This window comes from Lagenorhynchus albirostris, chromosome 7 (genome assembly GCF_949774975.1).
Source record: "Lagenorhynchus albirostris chromosome 7, mLagAlb1.1, whole genome shotgun sequence".
Taxonomy (NCBI): domain Eukaryota; kingdom Metazoa; phylum Chordata; class Mammalia; order Artiodactyla; family Delphinidae; genus Lagenorhynchus; species Lagenorhynchus albirostris.
Window position 1 is genome coordinate 49,807,323 of NC_083101.1, and position 15,955 is coordinate 49,823,277.

At 40.8% G+C, this 15,955-nt stretch overlaps 1 protein-coding gene across 4 annotated transcripts in view; it reads left to right on the forward strand.

The window, feature by feature from the left end:
* The window catches only part of APBA1 (amyloid beta precursor protein binding family A member 1), a 241,043-nt gene that overhangs the window by 138,871 nt on the left and 86,217 nt on the right, over positions 1–15,955 (forward strand). For 3 of the 4 annotated variants that reach the window (XM_060154994.1, XM_060154996.1, XM_060154993.1), the window contains exon 2: positions 15,736–15,840. The exons of the other annotated variant lie outside the window; for it this stretch is intronic. The gene's annotated coding sequence lies outside the window, so the exon portion shown is untranslated. The remainder of the gene's footprint in view (positions 1–15,735; positions 15,841–15,955) is intronic. 4 annotated transcript variants of the gene reach the window in all.

Genomic DNA, 15,955 nt, shown 5'->3' on the forward strand with positions numbered 1-15,955 from the left:
ATAACATCTTTGGGGGGAACTCCATTTCCCTGCCTCGTGATTCATTGTAGAATAACACTGGTGGCCCCTCTCCCTGCCCCTCATTCTCTTTTCTCCAGAAGAGGAGGACTGTTTCATGAATTTGGGAAAGGAAACTGTGTTGGATTGGTGCCATCTGGGTCTCTTTTCCAGCTCTGCCTGCCTGCCTGCTGTGATAGGGTATTCTGATGTGCTCCCAGCCATATGGCAAGCTTCCCCCAGCAGGCATGACACCTGTGGGGGACACCTGTGGTTGACCGCTATCCCAGTGACTCCCTGAGGTCCATTTATTTAATGCAGAGGTGAAGTGTTAGTAAGACAATTTGGCTGAAAATATAAAGGCAAATCATCCAATCCAGCTTTTCAGATGACATTTTAAAATCTCCATTTGTGGAGATTTTAAATCTCTATATCCCTTTGCTGGTTCAGAATTTGGGAAGAAAAGAGGAATGTTTCCTGTTTCCTGTATGCCCCTCCCCGCAGAAAAAAAGAATACATATATCCATGGCTACATGTGGAAAAATTGAAATTCCTTGGAGTTGGAAGGGAATTACTAAAGTTCAGGGGGAAGTACCTGGCAGCGTTATCAAACCCAACTTGGGTCCACTCACCCAAGCACAGTAAAGCCAATCTACTGTTGCTGGGTTGTGGTGATGGAAAGTGCAGCGTTTATTGCAGGTGCCAAACAAGGAGCATGGGGCAGCTAATGCTCAAAAGTCCTGAACTCCTTGATGGCTTTCCAGGTAAGATTTTTAAAGACTGTGAGGGAGAGAGTTTCAGCGTATGTGATCAGCTCAAGGACTTTCTTCTGATTGGTTGGTAGTGAGGTGACTAGAAGTCAATATCATCAACCTTCTGGTTCCAGTCAGTCTGGGGCTCTACATGCTTGTGGTCAGCATGCAGTTAACTTCTTCCACCTGGTGGGGGTTTCAGTATCTGCAAAACAGCTCAAAGGACATGGCTCGGAGTATTATCTATAGCCTTTGAGGAGAACTAAAGGTACTTGACTTTGCTTAATGGCTAAACTATTATTATTTTGTCTTGCTTGACTATTTTCCTTTGTTTCTGCATTTTCTCACTTCTCTGATTAACTTTATTCTTTGGAATTTGGGGAAGGTGTAGGAGGCTAAAGTTTTTCCACAAGCAGGAAGCAGATGGAGGAGTGGGCGGGACAGGGGGCGTCTGTCCCTGGGAGGCCCCATAAGGTCCTGCCTGGTTACAGCTGTATCTATTAAAATGTGAACTTGTATTCATTTGGATGACATGATTTGGTGTCTGGCATTTACTTCAACATAGTCCAAGAGGAGGGGTGCAAGTGGGTAGACGTATAGATACATTAAGACCAGCCTTTTTCATGTCTGCAAGTTTTTGCATCCTCTCAATCAAATTAAGAGAATAATTATACCATTCTCTCTAGCTTTCCACATGTTTGACATTTTCCATAATAAAAAGTTGTTTTAGAATGTGTATTACTTCCAACCAGCAATCTCACTTTTAGGAATTTATTTCATAGAAATAACTGTATCAGCCCTTATGGATATATATCTATGAGGATGTTTATTGAAACACTGTATGGGAAAAATATGGAAATAACATAATGATCATTAATAAGAAAATGGTTATATAAACAATATATATGTTGACCTTATTAAGGAGAGTAAATAAGGGGAAACAATTTTGTGCAACATCGAGGAAAACTCACACCATCTACTTCATCCTTTATTCTTAAGTATGAACAGACAGGAATCACCAAATATGTAGGGGAAAAAATTGCAGCATGAAAGAGAAAGGGCCAAGGTAAACAGAAAAACAGACCCTAGAGGAAGCAAAGACAGTACAGGAAACTTCAAACAAACAAACAACAGCTCTCATTAGTATGTTCAGAGCGATCCAAGAATTCATAATATCCATTTAAAAATGACATGAAATCAGGTAATAGAAAAAGAAAGCGCTTTTAGAGATTAAAGACAGGCTGTCCAGAAATTCAACAGAAGGTCTTGAGGAAAATGAGATGAAGACATAGAGAAAAAAAGGAAAAGAGAATAGAGACAGTAGAGAAAAGAGAAGTCAAGGTAGTCCAAAAGCTCTGATACAGCCACTGTGGAAAACACTGTGGAGGTTCCTCAAAAAAATAAAAATAAAACTACCATATGATCCAGCAATTCCACTTCTGGGTATTTGCCCAAAGGAAATGAAATCACTATCTTGGAGAGATCTCTGCTCTCCCATGTTCATTGCAGCATTATTCACAATAGCCAAAATATAGAAAAAACCTACCTGTCCATCAGTGGATGAATGAATAAAGAAAATGTGATATAGATATAGATAGATAAAGATATATAGAAATCTAGATAGATACAGATAAGTATCTATATCTGTCTCTCTATATCTATTATGTTTTCATATAATATATATAATGGAATATTATTCAACCATGAAAAGAAGGACATCCTGCCATTTGTGACAACATGGATGGACCTTGAGGGCATTGTGCTAAATGAAATAAGTCAGACAAATATTGTATGACATCATATGTAGTTGAATCTTTAAAAGCTGAATTCGTAGAAATAAAGAGTAGAATGATGGTTGCCAGGACTGGGGGAAGGGGCGGGGCAGGGGAAGGAAGTGGAAAGATGTTGGCCAAAGGGAACAAGCTTCCAGTTATAAGATGAATACGTTCTGGAGATCTAATGTACAGCATGGTTATTATAGTTAATAATACTGTATTATATACTTGAAAGTTGCCAAGAGAGTAGATCTTAAATATTCTCACCACAAAAAAAAGAAATGTTAATTATGTGACATGATAGAGGTGTTACTATATTATAGTGGTCATCATTTTACTATACAGAGTGTTAACAAATCAACATGTTGCACGCCTTTAACTTATACAATGTTTTATCTCAATTATACCTCAGCAGAGCTGGAAAAAGAAAAGGCTCCAACATCTAACCAATAGGAGTCTCAAAAAGTAAATCCAGAGAGAATGCCAGGGGGAAAGGGAAGACATTTTCAAGGAAATAATTGAACATTCCCCAAAACTGGAGAAAGACACAAACCTTGAGATTGAAACAGCCGACCAAGAGCAGAGGACAATGATTAACAAAAAATTTAAAGCCTCATCCTCTGAAATTTACAAACACTAAGAATAAGCACAATATGTTAAAAGATACCCGAGAGAGAGAACTGAAGAGGGATTGAATTGGGCTCATACCAGCCTTCTCATCAGCAGCATTAAATGCTGGAAACTCATTGCTCAAGCACGGGCCTCAGACCACAGACAAGATCATCATCTGGGGGCTTATTAGAAATGCAGGTCTCAGGGACTTCCTTGGTGGTGCAGTGGTTAAGAATCCGCCTGCCAGTGCAGGGGACACGGGTTCGAGCCCTGGTCCGGGAAGATCCCACATGCCGCAGAGCAGCTAAGCCCACATGCCACAACTACTGAGCCCGCGTGCCACAACTACTGAAGCCCGTGCGCCTAGAGCCCGTGCTCTGCAACAAGAGAAGTCACCACAATGAGAAGCCCGCGCACCACAAGGAAGAGTAGCCCCCGCTCGCCGCAACTAGAAAAAGCCCACGCGCAGCAACGAAGACCCAATGCAGCCAAAAATAAATAAATAAATTTACTAAAACAACAAAAAGAATTGCAGGTCTCAGGCCCACCCCAGACCCACCAGTCAGGATCTGCATTTTCACAAGATCCCAGGTGATTCATGTGCACACGGACAGGCTAGAGCACATAGGATGATGACTTCATGGTATGAGAAAAAAATTATTATGAACTAAGAATTCATATGCCCAATGATCAGTCAAGTATAAGGGCAGAATCAAAGCACTTTAAGGCAGAATACAAAAACTTTGTCATTCTAGTGAGTGATGTTGATAATGGGGGAGGCTATGAATGTGTGGAGGCAGTGAGTAGATGGGAAATCTCTTTACCTTCCTCTCAATTTTGTTGTAAAGCTAAAACTGCTCTAAGAATAGTCTTTCTTTTTTAAAAAGGTGGTATTTAAAGCTATAAATGTAACCAATAAAAATATAATTATTAAACATTGGAAGACAGCAAGAAAAGGAGAGATTAAGTGAACTAAATTCTCATCTTTCATCATCTTTCATACCAGGAAGTCAATAGATATTGTCTAAATTATTAAGTCAGTAAATTGTGATATATTTTGTAGAGTTAAGGAAGTAAGCCTTAGAAGAACTAAAAATAGTAACAGGATATTTTTTTCCTCTTGTTACTCAATGATTCTTTTTTTAAAAATATTTATTTATTTACTAGGTTGCGCCGGGTCTTAGTTGCAGCAGGCAGCCTCCTTAGTTGCGGCATACGAACTCTTAGTTGTGGCATGCATGTGGGATCTAGTTCCCTGCCCAGGGATCGAGCCTGGGTCCCCTGCATTGGTAGCATGGAGTCTTAACCACTGAGCCACTAGGGAAGTCCCTCAATGATTCTTTTTTAAAGCTGAGAGGTAATGACTTATTTTGAGGTCTCACTGAAATGTCCCTGTGCACAGATTAGAATAACATAAACAAGCTCCAAAATTTTATTGTCGTAACACATTAAAAGTTAATTTACTAACAGTTGCAGTCCAATGAAGGCTATTTCTGGTCAGTAAGCAGTTTTCCTCCAATTCAGGGATCCAGGCCACTTTCTTCTTGTGATCCAGGCCACTTCTATCCTTCTTGTGATATCCTGCAGGTCTTGGACTCTTTTGCACGTAGCATGAATGGGGAAGGAGAGCATGGAAAAGGCAGACTCACTTCCTAAATGACCTGGCCCCCAAAGGACATCCTCACTTCCACTTTCACTCCCTTGGAGAGAACTAGTCATGGCCCCATCTAGATGTCAGGAGGGCTTGTTAATGTAGTTCTTGGTGACAGTTCTATGTCATGAAGGGTGAGCTCAAATTTTTGGTGGGCAACAAACCATTTCTGCCACACTCTGTATCCATATAGTTATGTATAAATGGCATGTACACCTTGCACCTCCTCAGAAGGGCATGTGGGTTCCAGACACTGCAAAGTCAAGTGCCCTGCAGATAGAAAGGATGGTGTGTTGATCAGATTTGCTCTGAGTTGTTTGAATATTAATTCCTTTTCCTTGCTCTGATATCATTTAACCAAGCACCTTTTTATAATCATTTCCTTTCCTTTAGTAGATCTGTCTCTTGTAACTGGATGTCCTCTTTGTAAATTAATAAATCAGTGTTATAATGGGACAGTGGAAGGAGGTGTGGAAAGAGACCGGGCAACATGCTGCTCCCTGGTAGCAGCTTCAGTAACACGTGTGTGACTTTGAACTGGTTATGTAACCTGTCCACTCCTTGGTATCCTTATCTGTAAAATAAGGGACTTGTTGGGCTTTGCCAACCTTTTCTGTTCTAAATTTTTATTACTTTATAATTCTCTCCATCAGTGAACTGATCATATTGAGTTTCTGGAGTGCGGTCAGAGTGACCACAGCCTGGACTAGAAGTTCCCACATAAGTATAGCAACTCTTAAAGTCCTTTTCACCACAGCCACCCCTGCAATCTGTCACAGAGACATCAAACTTGAATAGTGAGACTCTAAAGAAAAACAGAGGTTGAGAGACAGTGTGGTAGCAAGGAATCTGCCTCATGATGAGAAATCTCCATCAGTACCAGAAGAGAAAGCTTTTATAGGGATTCAGCTCATCAGCCCCACCACAAGGCCCTCCTCAACAAAAAGGGTGATAAATTTTCCCAGGCACTTAACAGTTCATAAAGCAGTCACCATCCCCACAAGCTAAGCAGAATAGGTTATTAATTTCATTACATATTTAGGGTTTTTTGAAATAAGTTCATGGTTCAAACATTAAAAAGTACAGGGGCTTCCCTGGTGGTGCAGTGGTTGAGAATCTGCCTGCTAACGCAGGGTACACGGGTTCGAGCCCTGGTCTGGGAGGATCCCACATGCCGCGGAGCAACTAGGCCCGTGAGCCACAACTACTGAGCGTGCGCGTCTGGAGCCTGTGCTCCGCAACAAGAGAGGCCGCGACAGTGAGAGGCCCGCGCACCGCAATGAAGAGTGGCCCCCGCTTGCCACAAGTAGAGAAAGCCCTCGCACAGAAACGAAGACCCAATACAGCCAAAAATAAATAAATAAATAAACTCCTACCCCCAACATCTTCTTTAAAAAAAAAAAAAAGTACAAAAATGCATGTGTTGAAAAGTCCCCCATCTACCCAGTTCTCACCCCTCATCCTCCTACCCCACCCCCGAAAGAAATAAGTACTTGTCTTAGTTTTTTGTCATTTCAGAGACTTTCACACATATGTATTCTTTTCCCTCCTCTTATATTCATTATACACTGTTCTGACCTTGCTTTAATTTAATATATCAGAGAGTTCTTTCTATTATCTGTACATAAGAATCAGCCTAGGTTCTATAGAAATCTATCTATAATTTATTTTATCAGTTTTATTTGTTTCTAGTCTTTTGTGAACGCAAACCATGCTTTAGTAATTTAAGTAGAGTTGTACGTAAGTCAGTTCACACACTTGTGTATGAATGTATACATAAATTCTTCAGAGTGGTAATTTTGATAGATACTTTCAAATTGCCCTTCGATGACCCATTTGATAGATGAGCAAAGGTGGTAAGAACTTATGGTTGCAGATCAAGGGCAGTACACAGCTTGGTGCTCACAGGTATGATTTTCCTGAGTTGGAGCTGCACGGGTGTGAGTAGGTCTAGTACTGTAAGCTGACGCCAGCTGCCGTGAGGTGGGCAAGCAGGACAGCTCACCAGAGTGCAAGCTGGAGGAGTGAAGCTTGGTCGCTGCGTGTTGGGAGGTCACAGGGCAGATGTGAGCTGAGTGCTTGCAATGTCTGAGCAGGCACTTTGTGAGCCAGGAGCCCAGGGTGTGGGCACCGGCTTGTAGGAGGCTCCAGAAATAGCAGTTACACACACATTACAGGGTAGCCTTTGAGCCAGGTGGCCAGGAGGTGGCTCTCTGTGCCAGTCAGGTTCCTGCTACCCACACCTGGGTTCATTGGGTCTTAGATTTGGGACAGTGATAGGGCAGTGGCAGAGTTGTGGCCAACCACAATGTCACTTAAGCGTCAGTGAGGGCTAGTGGGGTAGTTTTGTTAAAGTGGAGCAGCCTTGCTTGCATATTTTAAGTAATAAAATATGTATTGATATATATGTGTGTCGTTATATATTCTTATATAATATTTATATTATATATAATATATCTAAATATCATATATTTATATTATTTATATACAGTAGTCACATATATAATTATATATATTTTACTTATATAATATATATAATATGTATAATATAAAGTATATTTTAAATACATATATGCATATATAAATTATATATACTTATAAACATATAAATTATACAAACAAATTATACACATTTATATATAAATTATATTTTAAATACATATTTACATAAATATTTAAATAATGGAATTTTTTTCATATACTTTATTTTTTAGAGCAGTTTTAGGTTCACAGAAAAATTAAGTGGAAAGTACAGAGAGTTGCCATATGCCTCCTCTCCCACACATGCGTAGTCTCTCCCATTAACAACATCCTGCACCAGAGTGGTACGTTTATTACAACTGATGAACGTACATTGAACGTCATTATCACCCAAAGTCTGCAGTTCACATTAGGGTTCACTTTTGGTGTTGTACATTCTGTGGGTCGACAAGTATATTTTTTATTCTTGTTCTTAGTGCTACATTAACACATTTATTTAGCTAGTAACACTATGAGGTCGGTGCTGTTATTACCCCCATTTAGGGAAGAGGAAACTGAGGCATGGAAGGTTAAGTGACTTGCCCACGGTCACATATCTAGTGAGTGTTGGAACTGAATTTGAACCTAGGCAGGGTGACTTAGCATGTGTTCTTAACTGCTATGCTCTACTGCCTCTAACTTGATTCCCCAGTACCTGGGGTTCTCTTTCCTCTTCCCACTACTCCTCCAGGTGAGAGAAAAGTGCTCCCTCTGTTCTTACTTACCTGGCTTTCCCAGAGCCTCACTGCCTGTTTGAGGAATCTTCGCACAACTTCTGTCGTTCTCTACAGCAGGGGTGCTGTGGGTTAGCACAGGTGCACAGGTTAGCACAGATTCCTGGGTGCTGTGGCCATGACCCTGAGTGTTATCAGTGAGGGGGACAGAAGGGGAAAGGGAGAGTGAGGCTGGGAGTGGTCAAGAGGGGAAAGGAGCAGTACAGCAACACTGGCCTCAGCGTCCAAAGAGATCTGAGATTAAAGGACAGCAGTGAAATTTGGGGGAGGGAAGAATATGGGACCAGTCCCTTTGAGAGACCAAAGAACAGGCAGTATGGGACTTCTGGCTCTAGGTCACAGCAACAATCAGGCTTTTCACTCATTTACTTATTTGTTCATAATCTCCTGTTATTTGGAGGGAAAATTCTGACAATTGAAGGGTCTTTTGTTTGTTGAAAAGGGTGATGGAGGAGGGTGACGTTACATGCTTTTGGAAGAGCTTGAACACAGCTAAATTGTTCTGCAGAAGAAAAGGAGAGAGTTTAGGAAGCCCAAAAGGAAGATCTAGAGTTGCACTGTCCAGTATGGTGGCCACATGTGGCTATTGAGTCCTAACTGAGATGTCTGTAAGTGTAAAATTCACATTGGATTTTGATGACTTAGTAGGGAAAAAAGAATGCAGACTGTCTCAGTAATAATTGTTTATATCGGACATATGTTGAAATAATATTTTGGGTATATTAAGTAAAATAAAATATATTATTAAAATTAATTGTACTTTCTTTACCTTTTTTTAAATGTTACTACTAGAATTTTTTAAATTATGTATTTGATTTTCATTATATTTCTACTGGACTGTGGTGATCCCGAAGGAAGGGACAAGAACCATGAAGACTCAGGACTGTAGGGGAAAATTCATGAGAGAGGGAAGCCCTATAGCTGATGACAGAAAGCAAGATGTGGGAAAAATTAATCGATGAGGTTTGGGGAGGGTAATGGGTGTGATGCACAATGTAGTCTCTCACTCCAGTCTTCCCTATGAGATCTTTAGTAAAATCCACATTTTTTAATAAAACAAATTAAAAATAATTTCCTTTGGAGAAACTCATGTCTTCTCTTGAGGTGACTAAAAGCCTCTGTGTCCTAGCAAAACTGTGTTTGAATTTCACTGGCCTATATCTGGGGCCTAAATGAAATCAGTTAACTAGAAAAAGAGTTACAGATACTCTACCTCTTTATATTCTAGTCATGTCCAATGAACTCAAGAGTTTCCAGACTATGCTTGAGTCACTTTTAAGAGAAAGTAGTTTTCTTCTTTCCCCACATATGTTTTTTTCCCTGTTAACTTTTTGCTAATGTGGCCAAATTGAGAGAGTTGATTGTCGAGGGAGGCTTTGAATCAATATGGGATTGCTGGCTCATCAACTTCAAATTCAAGTCATCCCCAATGTTGCTACCTAATAGTTGCTTAATGAATTTTGTACTTTGGGAGTTGTGAAGCTGAATTGTCAGGGAGTGAACCTTCCGGGATACAGCTGTTTTTAATCATCTTGCATATCAGATTTGAGGCATAACTGAAAAGATGTTTGCGGACAGTGGCCAGCATACCTGACGCTGCTTTCTTGACCTGTGAATAAGAAGAATGTCAGAAACAGGAACTTAATCTGAAGCTTTGTAATTAGGATTGTGGCTGACATTCTGGTGTGAATTTTGGGAAGGAAAATGCTAAAGGAAGTTACAGAAAACTTGAGGGAATAGAGAGAAGGAAGTTAACTGACTTTCTAATGAGCCAAATAATTTGTAAAAGTAACAGTAGCGGTAAATTTGAGGGGATGTGGTCTCAAAGGAAGGACTACATTCTAATGAATTACTGTTCAACTCATCCTTAGCCTGGTATTTCCCCCATTTCCATCTCCTTTTGCGGGATGAAGTAATGAGCCTCTGAAAACTAACATGGCTCAACTGATTTTAGAAATTTACTGTCTTTAACACTAAAATGTGGTGTGTGCATGGCTTTCTATATAATAACTGAAATATCAGGAAAATGGTCCAGGTTGATTATAACGGGTGATTTAGTACCCCTGAACTGAATGTAGTGTAGCAACAGAGATAGTAAATGTAGTGGAGGGTGAGGAAAGGAAGTTATGTAGGGACATGAAAAAAGGGATTGAAATGGGGAAAAAAATGTCTATTTTGTATAACCCTCAGTAAATATGGATTTTGTAGGTGTGTCTGACTTTAAACCAGGGGCATTTCACAGAAATTCAGATAGACTTTATTTATTTTTTTAAAAAGATTTATTTATTTGTTTGTTTTTTTATTATTGGCTGCGTTGGGTCTTCCTTGCTGCACGCGGGCTTTCTCTATTTGCAGCGAGCGGGGACTTCTCTTCGTTGTGGTGCCTGGGCTTCTCATTGCAGTGGCTTCTCTTGTTGTGGAGCATGGGCTCTAGGCGCGGGCTTCAGTAGTTTTGGCTTGCGGGCTCTAGAGCGCAGGCTCAGTAGTTGTGGCTCATGGGCTTAGTTGCTCCGCGGCATGTGGGATCTTCCCAGACCAGGGATCTAACCCGTGTCTCCTGCATTGGCAGGCAGATTCTTAACCCTGTGCCACCCAGAAAGTCCTCAGATAGACTTTTAATCGGCTTTGATTTCCAGAGAATGTGCCTTGAATTTTTATAAAATTTACAAGATTTCCCCTCTGAGTTTCCATGATTGCCTTAAGCTTATTTCATGTATTTTATTGGAATCAGAGTAATAAATGAATGATTTGATTGTTAAAGTGTTAGACAAAGAGCCAGACAATAAGGTAGTCTGCATAAATTCAGAATTTTCTCTTTAATCAAAGGCTGGGTTGTGATCAGAGCTTTGAGGTTGGAATGGCTGAATTAATCCAAGTGGATGAATTAATTTTCCTGACTGTTCAGTGTTAGCCACAATTATACAGATTTCAAGGTGGACGAAAGTAATGAACCTGACTTTGTAGCCATCACACAAGAATGTATTCTTCCAAATGGCCTCTGTCCCTCTGTTCACTCTGCAAGGATAGAGGCATATGTGAAAGATGTGGCCACTGGCCAAAACAGTATTTAAAGCCCTCTTTTGGAATTGACTTCAGAGCCTGAATAGACTCTTTTTAATAATCTTGGCTGTCGCATATCTTCATCCTTTAGGGATAGATTTGATATTTGGAGAACATCAAGCAGCATTCTCAGCTAAATCTTGTAAACGAGGTGGATGATGAATTTGGATGACACCCTTTGAGGTCAAAAATCAAATATGACTAAATATGACTATAGAATATTGAAAACAGTTTGCTAGTAGCTTCAAATACCTCAAATTAACTTTGAAATCAGTTCCAATAAAGGAGTGGCCAAAGTATTTTGAGCAAAGACAGTGCCCTTGGAACATGGAAGTATAGAGTCTGCCAAGGTGACTATTCTAAAATGGATTACACTAATTTAGATGTTTGTTTAAAAAATCAATCGCATCACTTTCTGGGCACAGTGAAATGTAATAGGAAGAATAGCGAAAGCCAGAGGGATCCACTTCCACTCCTTTTGGCTCTGAGTGACCTTGGACAAGTTATTTAAGCTGTCTTAGCTTCTGCTTCAAAATTAGCAATTGGAGATAATAATTTCCACTGAGACTGTTGTGAGGGTTAGAAATACAGTATGTAAAACACCACATATATCACTGGCCTACACATAGTACAGGGTTTGTGATTATTTGATGGATTTATTTATACCGAGCCTTACTTCGAAATGGATTAAAAGTAGCTTAACTGCTTGTTTTCCACCTCTACGTAGCCTTATTTGGGAAAGGGTAATAATAAATGTACCATGTGCTCTAGTCATTATATTAACTTTTTTTTTTTGCTTTTTAAAAACAGTATATTGATCTGTTAAATACTAACTATGGTATGTGCAGAAAATGCACTAATGAATGTTAAATAGCCCTTAAAACGTATCAGACATGATTCTAAGTTTTATACATATATATAAAATATTAACTTGTAGTATATCTATTAACTTGTATCATCCAGTAACCATGTGATGTAAGTACTATTGGATTGACCAAAAAGTTCGTTTGGGTTTTTCGTAAGATGTTACGAAAAAACCCGAACGAACTTTTTGGTCAACCCAATATTACTATGCCCACTTTAGAGATGGTAGAATTGGAATATTTTCTGTGATTAAATTATTCAGAGTCAAAGAGCTAGTAAGTGATGAAACCACGATGCAAATTCAGGCAGTATGTCACCCACACCTGTCCCCACACTACTACAATACCTCATTAAGGATAGTGAATGACAGGATGATCCCTTAGGGATAAATGTGGTATTTGAAAACTAATAAGCACCATTTATAGCCAACTCTCGTAAATAAGGTAGGGGATAATCCTTCGGAGTCAAAAGTCAAATATGACTAAATGTGAGAATAGAATATTGAGAACAATTTGCTGGTAACTTCAAACCCCATAAATTAACTTCGAAAGCTGTTCTCATAAAGGAGTGGCCAAAGTGTTTTGAGCAATGGCAGTGGCCTTGAAACATGCAAATAAAGAGTCTACAATGGCTAGTTGAGAAGAACCAGGACCCACCAACCTGTGTTGAGCAGGTGCTAGAAGGCAAATCCAGGTGCAGTATGGACAAAAGTGTAGTCCAGCAGGCAGTCCACTATCTCTAAGGGATCAACAAGTGGCCATCCAGACAAGCCGTTGGCATTCTTGATCCAGAAAATAGGGTATCCAAGGTGGTGAGGCAGCCAACATTGGGTCAGTCTGTCCACAGGTGAAGAACCCAGATCACTGGATCAAGGGACAGATCCACCAGAGCTTCCCACTGGCCAAACCCAAACAGAAGCCAGAGCAACAGGGAGCTGTTGATGCAGCCCAAAGAGGCCAGCCTCGCAGGGCACAGGCAGGGTGGGGAAGGTGCAGAGTGGATCTGAAGAGGGAAACAAGATGTCCAGCCCCCATGTCTTCATCAAAGCTGGACAGGGTCAAGGACACAGTCCTGAGGTCCAACCAGAGACCTCAGTCTGGTTGACATCTGGTACTCAACTCATTCTGAAACCATTACCAAAACTATCTGCCAGGCCATGCTTCACAATTTCAGGCATAAGGATATCAGAGAAAACAAAATGATAGTTTGCTGAGGCAAGATAAGTGTGTGAGGAGGCTTTTTCTGACCATGTAAGCCTATTTAAACTGGTAATGATTTTAGGAAGGTGAAATGTGTGTTCTGTGTCCATCTTGGCTCCCAGTATCATTAAATTTAATTTCCAAATGATTCAAAGGAGATTAAGCTTTAATAAACTCTAGTCTTTTTTATTTCTGTCTTTTATGTGTTACTCTTATAAATAGATGTATTGTGTTTAGAAGAGCTGATGATTTGAGTAGCGTTCTTGATGTCCTTTGGATTCCCTAGTAGATGTTTTATGATTGATCTAACTCATGGAAGGGAAACACATTTATAGGCTAGGGAAGGTAGATAAGAATACCTGGGTATTCCTATTCTGTCATCTTTTTTTTTTTTTTTTAATGAGAACCACTAATCTCCCAGCCTATGCAGATTGCGTGTGTGTGTGTGTGTGTGTGTGTGCACGTTTGCATGCCCACTACATCCAGGGCATAATCTTGTTTGGCAACCACAGCTTTTGTTATGGAAATTAATAGTCTCAGTGTCATAGACAGCCCCTCCAGCGGCTTGGTGGCAGACGTCATGTTGACTGGAACAGTATGTGCGCAGGTGGATTAGGATAGGCTGCAGTCCCAAGAAATAGAACTTCCCTTCCAACTCCAGCAGGGCAAGACAAGTAACATTCATTAAGTCCACAGGAGGTAGTTGTACTACTTTAAATATTTGCAAAAATATAAAAACTTATATAAATGGAATCATATTGTTCATTCTAGTTTTCTCAGAGGAGAGAATGGCTAGTACAGACTTTCTTCTTCTTTTCCCACTTCTCTCTACCTTCATGTGTTTTCCCTACACCTGCATTACTACCCCACCCCCTCCCCATACTCACACAATACTCTCCAGGTTAATAATCTGGTGTCATTCTTTTTTGCTTTTTTACATTTCATTTTGTCTTCAGTCAGGCCCTTCTAAAACTACTTCTGAATGTGTTAAAAGAAACAGTCTATTGGAAATTGTTATTAACAAGTTCTTAACGACAGATCAACCAAAGTAATGATAGCCTCCCCTTCTATTCATGCCAAACCAACAGGAGCCTCAGCTAACATTACGAGCTACCTGGATTCAATTGCTGAATCATGAAATGTTTTTATTTCTAAATGGTGCACTGCAGTGGAGTTCCCTCCCTCTGTTCACTTTTTCCAACTCAGCTGTGGAACATTCCAGAACCAAGAGCCAGAAAGCCACCTGTGCTTCACCACAGCCTGGATTCCCTCACTTCTGCATCCAAGATGCCGTAGCACCTCCTTTTCATGTCGTATGGCTGCTTCTGCCGAGGAGACTCTCTTGCCTGTGTCTTCCAGGTCATCCAGCCTTTTTGTAGAAGGGGAGGGATTTTCTCCGATCAGCTGTAACTCCTCCCTTCTACTCTCCCAGCCTCTGGTGACACATGGGTCATAGTCAAGAACATTGGCTGGATGGTGGCACTCCTCTCCTAGGCCTCAGTTCCTAGGATGCTTACGAGCTATGAAATCCAGAACCTATAAGAACAGTAGCCCTCATATGATTCACAAAGGTGATGCAGTTGTTTTAACTCTAGCTTCTTTTGGTAGCTGGAACCTATTTCTGTTTTGCATTCATCACCAGGTATTATAATCGCCAAAGCTGTCTGCCCTTGAAGGCTGGGATCATGGTTTAGAAACTTGCATCCCCCTTGCCTTGCACAGTGCCTGGTACATATCCAATAAATGCCAACTGGATCAGCGCCCTCAAATATAGGCAGAGGTTGAATCACTGGAGTTCTTTGGGCACTTAAAGCATCAGAAGAAGGTGGAGAAGTTCGCAGGGGCAGATGAGATCGGTAAAGATTCAAGGTGGAAAGAAGAAATGAGTTCTCCAAAGGCTGGGCATGCCAATGTCCAGAAGGCCCCTGATATTGGGAAGTGGGAGGATAATTATTTTCTTTCTAATCACTAAGAATTTACTGACTACCTACTATGTTCCCTCTGTACTTGGCACTGGGGAATCAAAGATAAATGACATGTCCTCTTTTCTCAAGGACTTCATATTTATAAAGAATTGCTACTCAGAATGACAGGTGCCATAATATGATAGATAGATAGATAGTGAGGGTGATGGGAGGGGTTAATCAGGCTTTATTTCTCCCCTGCTTAAACCCCCCCAGTAGCATGCCAGTGCACTTGAAATAACTCTACCATGATGTACCAGGCCCTGCCCTGCTAGCCGCTTCCCAACTTTCCGTCCTCATCTCCTACCACATCATCCCTTGCTCAGTTCACAGACATTATTCCTGTCTTCGAACACAGCAAGTCCTTTCTCACCTCAAGGCCCTGCCCTCAGATCTTTAGTTGGCTGCCTCTTTCTTTATCATTCAGACCTCAGTGCCCATATCACCTCCTCTGGCCACTATAGGAGGCCCTCTCTCCTCGGTCAGTTTCTCTGCCATTACCCTGTTTCATTTTCTTCATAAGACTTTTTGTTCCCTGATGTTATTTTGTTTATTAACATAATTATTGTCTCTTCCCCTCTCCTTTCCCTCCACCCCCATGAACTAGAATGGTGGCTTCCTGAGAACAGAACAGCCTGTCTGGATTGGCCACTGCTCTGCCTCTATGCCCAGAACATTGCCAGGAGGCTGGCACGTAACAGACATTCATTAGGTATGAGCTTGCTTTGGGGAAGATAAGACAGATTCACCAAAGAAAAGTTAGGTGAAAAATGTGCTGAGGTCGGGCTTCCCTGGTGGCGCAGTGGTTGAGAGTCTGCCTGCCGATG